Here is a 7,620-nt window from a genome sequence, read left to right as displayed (position 1 = left end):
CCTGTTTGAATTTAACAAGTTTTAATTTATACTAAAAATTAAATGTATTCATTTAAAATGGCTGTGAACACAGCTTGCAATTGTTCCATAGCTTTTACTAGTGTCAGTAAAACGTGTTTGAAGTAGCTACTCTGCTACTTTTGGGATTTGTGTTGGATCTGATTTTTTCCCTATTATGTCTAGTATTGTGACAGACATGTCTACAAGCAAAGCAGAAAACAATGTTCTCCCCAAATTTAAATTATCTAAAAATAAATTTATAAAAGTCAAAAATCAAAATTTTAAATTATGAAATGTTAGACCTTGTTATATATTTAAAATTGTTTTCTAAAATAGTGTTTCATCTTAGCAATAATTAGATGGGTATGTTTTTAAATAAACTGGCACCAGCACAAAATCATACTTTTAATGTCCACCAGCTTGAAATGATGTTGTCAGTTGTTTTACATCTTTGTGTCTACTATTATTCAAAACGACTTCTTTTGGAACTTTTCATCATGTGACATGGCAGTGGTCTATCTCTGAAAGTCTCCATCTGCTCCATGAATATAGAAATAACCTCCTATCTGTTCTCCGTATTCTAGCTGCTATTTTCATTTTCTCCCTGAGAAGTAACCAGGAAGATTAAGCTAATACTTCTGACCTTAAGTGTTGCTTGTTTTGTTTCCTCAAATATAAGCAATTTTTTTGACATTTGAGATATTTATAATGCCAACACTTTTTACATAAAATTCGATATAAAATTTTTAAAAATTAGCTGAGTCTTGAAAAACTACAGGATGTGCAATAATAAGATTAAATTTGAGTTAAATTTAGTCTTAAATTTATTAAATGTTGAGTATCTATTTGCCAAGCATTTGGCAGAAATTATCACATTTAAGTTTTAAAAGAATTGTGTAATAGTATCAGGGTAGAGCATATGCTGCTTTGATTGAGATACCCAAAGGTAATGGCCCCAGTAGAGCATAGCGGTGATCAACCTTATTTCACTACCTCCACAATTGGCTCACATTTCTTTCATTTTCTCACCAGCATCAACTCTTGCAATTCTGTGACTTTTAGCCAGGAAAAGATACTACTTTTTTCACATAATATTCTCTACTGCATAATACCCTCCCTACAAAAAGCAAGAACAAATGTCTTATAGCTCTGTCAGTTTTTTGTTGGTTTATCTTGGTCTTAGTCATGCAGCTTCTGAAATGATGACCTCACTCACATATCCAAAAGTTGTTGTTGGCTAGTTGCTGATGAACCTTAGTTTCTCCTCTATGCGGCCATTCATAATTCATTACGTTAGACATGAACATACTAGGACAGCATTCCAAGACATTAAGGACAGAATATGCAAAGCCACTCAAAGTCTAGTCTCAGAACTTCCACAATATCACTTTTGTTAAATAGTATTGGCCAAAAGAAGTTACAAAGCCAGCCCACATCTAAGGAGTAGGAAACAGATTCCACCTTTGGATTGGAGGAGTAATGAAGTCAGAATCCAAAGGTTGTGCATAGGAAATTGGGAAGAATTTATGACCAAATATTGAAATCTACTTTGAACCCTCTCTCAGTAGAATTCTTCACATATCTTCATCCTTAAAAATGTACTCATTCTGGCCCAGCACAGTCGCTCATGACTGTAATCTCAGCACTTTGAGAGGCCAAGGGAGGAGGATTGCTTGAGCCCAGGAGTTTGAGACCAGCCTGGGCATCATAGGAATACCTCATCTCTACAATAAGAATAACTGGATGTGGCCGTGCGCACCTGTAGTCCCAGCTGCCTAGGAGGCTGAGGTGGGATAATTTCTTGAGCCCGGGAGCTTGAGGCTACAGTGAGCCATGAGCCATGATCATACCACTACACTTCAGCCTGGGTGACAAAGCGAGATCCTCTTTCAAAAAAAAAAAAAAAAAAAAAGAAATACTCATTCACTCTTAGGACCACGAAAGTTTTATCTAATTATGGCATCATGCTCAAAGTTAGGATACCATGATCTGAATCTGACCTACATGTAGGTAGACTTCTTGAGTACAACTCTTCTTAATCCAGAGATCTACAAATTAGAAAAACAAGTTATCTATATTATCCCTTCACCCAATACACAATGATGGGACAAGGACAGCATAATCATCAGACACATTAAAAAACAGGAAGAATGGGATCACATAGCAATCACTGATTTGTAGCAATTTTGTAATTCAGCCAGGCATACATTGCCAGTTTCCCCAACTTTGACAGCAGAGTGTGGTCCTTGATAAACATCTATTTTTTCCTTGTGAGTCCTTTTTTAGTACATTGTAAATGGCTCTGGCTCTGATTTCTTGAAGCTTGGCTCTAGGAATATGATTGAGATTTTCTTCATTCCTTGATAGACATAGCTATAATTGTTTTGGAAACCATCTCTCTGCTTTGTTCATGTGTGGTGTTGCTGTGGCATGACATTCTATTATTATAAAACCCTCATTTATTTATTTTTTCTTTTTTGAAGCTGTGATGTTCTAATGAACATTTTTTTACACGTTCGGAATCTTAAAAAAATGTTTTCTGCTACTTTTAAATTATTTTTTGTCTCAGGGCCATTTCTCACTTTGGGAATATTTTCTAGATGAGTGGAGATGAGAAATAGCTATATTTCCAACTTGGTACATTCTAGAACTTCATGTTTTTTTAACATATCAAAATATATTAGATTTAGAAAATTAAAGTTTTTAATAAGTTTATTTATGTTTTATGCATCATTTATGCAGCCAAAAAAACCAAACAAACAAAAAAAAGAAAACAACTTGCCACTTTCAGTAGGTCATCTGGAAACCTCATTAGCTAGTTTTACACATTGATTAAATTTATATTCTAGCTTCTAAGCTACCACAAAAAACTATTTGCCAATTGTTCTGCCACTATTTTTCACTGGTTGCCCTTTTTCAAGTCTCTAATAACAGTTTTATTATCATTCTGTCAACATTTACCCACCTCCTGGTCCCAAAGCCAGTGTCACATTTTAGATTTTTGTTAGGTCAACACTTCATTTACTGACACCAATTACTGTAACAGCACATAAAAACCACCTCAAAACTCTGTAGCTTAAAACCACAACTACCAATTGTATCTTCACAATTTTTGCATTCAGTCTTAACTGCGTACTTTACCTCCACACTATTTGGCTCAGTCATGCATTTCTACTGGTTGTCTGGAACATGCAAGATGGCCTCATTCACAAATTTACTGTCTCAGCTGGTATGACTGGCATGGCTGGGATCTGACTGGACCTTTCTCTATTTTTTAATTCTTTTATTTTCCAGGGCTCGTCTCTTCATGTGGCCTCTCATCCTTCAGGGGGATTGCCTGAACCTTTTAAAATGAAATCTCAGGGCAGCCACAGAACCAAAGCATAAAGTACAATGCCTCTTAAGACTAAGCATTACAACTTTCACAATGAAACACTTACATTCTACTTATCTAAGAAAGTTTTTACATCAGCCAAGGTTCAACGTGGAAGGGAACACAGAGGGGATGAATTTAGCAAGGTGTGACTTACGGATGTCAGTTTTGTAACAACCCATTGCATCACCATAAAACATGGAATATTTAAAAGATTTTTAGGAGGCTGCGCTTGTAATCCCAGCTACTCAGGAGGCTGAGACAGGAGAATTGCTTGAACCTGGGACGTGGAGGTTGCTGTGAGCCAAGATCGCACCACCGCACTCCAGCCTGGGCAACAAGAGCAAAACTCTGTCTCAATAATAATAATAAATTTAAAAAAAAAAAAAAGATTTTTAGGAGGCATATACAGTTTTAAATATCCTTCCAAGAATTATATAAATATAGTGCTATTTCCATTACAGCCAATTTCCACATCCTCTGGTTGAGAATACTAATCAAGCAATCACTTATAGAGTATTTGTGGAGAAAAATAATATAGTAATTAAGGTCACAGGCTTTAGAGAGAGAAGACCTGGATTCAAATTTGGGGTTGGCTATTTCTTTGCTGTATGATTTGGGATATTACTCTTTGAGTTTCAAATTCTTATTTGTACAATAGCATGAGAAAGCTAATAATATAAACCAATCTCATAGATTAAATGAAAAATACAGAATAGTTTCTGGCATATAATAACCTTCATTAGCTGTACATGTATAATACTATACAAAAAACCAAAGGTAGATAAGAAAGAGTAAAAACATAGGCAGTTGAATGTGTAAGTATTTTGAAAAATGCATTTTCAAGATTCTACAGATGCTCAGAAATGGGATGTGCAAACATGATTGAGAAGATGACTCTCAATGAGTAGGAACAGATGAAAAGAGAAGCAGGACTGTGGATTGTAGGAAGAAAACCAAACCCGTGGAGAGGAACCACAGTGGAAACTGAGGTGAGAAGTTCATGGTCCAGCAGCAGCAGAGTATCAGTGATGAAGGCAAGGGAACAAAGTCTGTTGTGTTCTAGGGAAGTTCTGGACCTCCCAACTGGAATTTGTGAGAAGTTAGAGACATATTTTATGTAGAGAAACTCTGCATAGATTTGTGTTTTAGAGAAACACTCTGTCAGCAAAGTTACAGGAGTTTAAGCACTTTCAGAGAGAGAGCCTCTACATCCTGTTAACTGGTTGGATAGTTCTGGTTGAAGTGAGAGGAAAGAGTTGACGTTTTAATGTATAAGAAAAGATTTTTATATAGATACTATTCCTTAGTAACACAGCTGCTGCATAAAATAAGGTATATGTGTACGCTCATGAATATGAAAGAGTTGTCCAAAATGTATTACAGGCCCACAACGATTTATACAAAATCCTGAAATCCATAAAGCTCAGAAAACCGAAAGTTTTTCTTTCTTTTATTTTTATTTTTATTTTTATTGGCAATAGAAGTAGCTCACCCTACCTGAACTCACTTATGCTGAAAATTGACTGCAAATGACGTGAAGTATTTATCATCTTAAGTTTTTCCACTTAGGTAACATTTATATTTTTTGTGTTTTATTTTTTGTATAGGAATATATACTATAATATATATTATGTCTACACTGTATTACCACTCTTAATTCAAATATATATATGAAATATTTCGGGTCCCAAGACTTTTGTATAAAAAATTGCATCTCTGTGTTATTTAATTATATAATTTAAAAACATTATAATCCAAGTCAGAGCAAGGAATGTAGTCAAAATATCTAATTAAATTCATTTCAAGCAGAGAAAAAGTATTGTTTATTATTATTATTTATATACACCTTACATCTAGCAACAGATCATTGTTAACTTTCAGTTAGGTTGACAACATCAAATTCTGCCTCACCTTGTTATAATCAATTATGACTCTGATAAAGCAGTTTGAATAAACAAGTCTGTTATGACTGTCATATCTTGCTAAAGGAAGTTAAAAACAGACAGTTGGGGTAGACCACTGCATATGGTCAGGAGATTGTAAAACCAAGTGCTAACTGGAAACGAGACCAGCCTACAAGGCTGTGCTTGAGCCATCTGCTTTCAATCTGGTGCTCCAGAGCTAGAAAGGTTGTTAATCTATTAATTTAAAAGATGCCTATGTATTTTTATATCAATTTAAATAGTTAAAAATGGCATTAATATAGGAAAGAATCTGGGATGATTGTTTGCAGACTCTGACTCAAGTACTCAGGGGAATGTACTTAAATTGCCTTCGATCTATTTTATATTTTTCATAGCACCTAGTACAGAGTTATTAGACAGTTGGCATCAGCAAACCCTTACTGGATGTATTAAAGCTCGGAGGCCCTCTTTTATACTTCCTGGGGTCTTTAAAGTTGTACATAGACTATTAATAATATATAATGTTCCCCTTATTAATCTCTTAGCCATGACCATGTTAGCAAACCGCTATCTCATTTTTCTAAGGTCGTTTGAAAGAGAAGGTGTATATGGCTCCCTTTCTGGCTGATGTATTATGACTTCTGCAATTTCCCTACCACCATACCATATATATGTGATTTTATTCAATTACAAAATGAATAAAATGAATGAGTTTTATATATCTAGAATGAATTGTATATATCTTTCACAGAAAGGCAAAAATATGAGACAGTAGTTGGATGTTATATTTTCAGATACTGCTCAAATCTGAGAATGTCCTCTGTAACTTTCTCATATGAATGACAACTTGGCTAGGTAGAATATTTTTGAAACTTATTATTTCCCTCTCAAAATTCACAATTGACTTAATTGCTTTCCTGACAGTGATGCTATAGAAAAGTCTCATGCCACTGTTATTGTTTATTTATTTTTTTTCTGTAAGGTGCTGCCTTTTTCTATGTCTGGTGCTAAAAGAAATACTTACTTAACTTTGAAGGTCATGGTTTTCACAAGAATATGTGTGTTTTAGCATTTGCTGATTTGTTAGGTAAAACAATATACTCAAGTGATCTATTTTTCTCAAAAGTCTTTGTGGTCGAATAATTTGGTAAGTGGAATATACTGTTATCCTTGAAGAACCACCAGGCACACTAGCATTTCGAGGCTGAGAAGCCCTGTACTTGAGAAATCTGGTGAACTGTTCTTCATCCAAAGCTTTCCAGACTCATTTGAATATTTGAACACTTGTTTCCTGTCACTGCTAGCACACCTGTTGGCTAGACACTCCCAAATTTAACTGCACACATACAAATGTCCACTATATCACTGATTTACTTTTTAAATTATTCTTTTTTTGATGTTTAATGTGTATTGTTTATAATTATGTTGATGCGTTTTGGTTTTATAGCATTCTTTCTTTATATTATCTAGCTTCTTTGTTGTAAATTTCCACTTACCTCTCAATTAACTTTTTACCTCACACTGTTATCCTCACACTGTTATCCTATCTTATTTCATTTTGTAGAATCTATGCTCCATAAATTTGACTGAGATAATAGCAGATGCTGTTTAAAGTTTACTTCTCTTTCCTACAGTGATTCTGTTAAAAAATATGTACTTCTGCCTTTGTTATGTTTTGTTTCTATAACATAATAGAAGCTTGCCTTTGGAATAGTATTATTCTTTTTCCTTCCTGTCCTTATCTTTTTAAAAGGAGACAACTGTAAGATTTAGTGTTTATTCTCAAACAAAGTCAAAATAATTGTCCTTGTCCCTTAACATTTATGTTTAGATTTTTCTCTTGAATATTGGCTGGAGGGTTGATTCACTCTAGACATATGCAATGGACCAGGGACATGGGGAATTCAAAAGGGGGAAATTACATGATCTTTACTAGGCACCAAATCTCATGAGGCTTACCTGCTTTCTTGCTGTTGTCACCTTCAAGGTCAGGGAATGACACTCACTTTTTTAAATTAAATTTTTCATTTTTATGGATTTACAGGTATAAGTGTAGTTGTGTTTCATGTGTATATGGTACAGTGGTAAGATCTGAGCTTTTAGTGTACCCATCATTTAAATAATGTACATCATTCCTAATAGTTGGTATGTAATCCTTTACCTTCTTACTACCCTTCCACTATTGGGAGTCTGCAGTGTCTATTCCACTCTGTATGTCTGTGTGCCATTGTTTAGCTCTCACTTTTAAGTGAGAACATGTGGTCTTTGATTTTCAGTTTCTGAGTCATTTTACTGAAGATAATGGCCTTCAGTTCCACTCATATTGCTGCAGAAACATTA

Source organism: Chlorocebus sabaeus, chromosome 10 (assembly GCF_047675955.1).
Source record: "Chlorocebus sabaeus isolate Y175 chromosome 10, mChlSab1.0.hap1, whole genome shotgun sequence".
In the NCBI taxonomy this organism is placed as follows: Eukaryota; Metazoa; Chordata; class Mammalia; order Primates; family Cercopithecidae; genus Chlorocebus; species Chlorocebus sabaeus.
The sequence above is the reverse complement of the archived record's forward strand: the minus strand, read 5'-3'. Positions refer to the sequence as shown.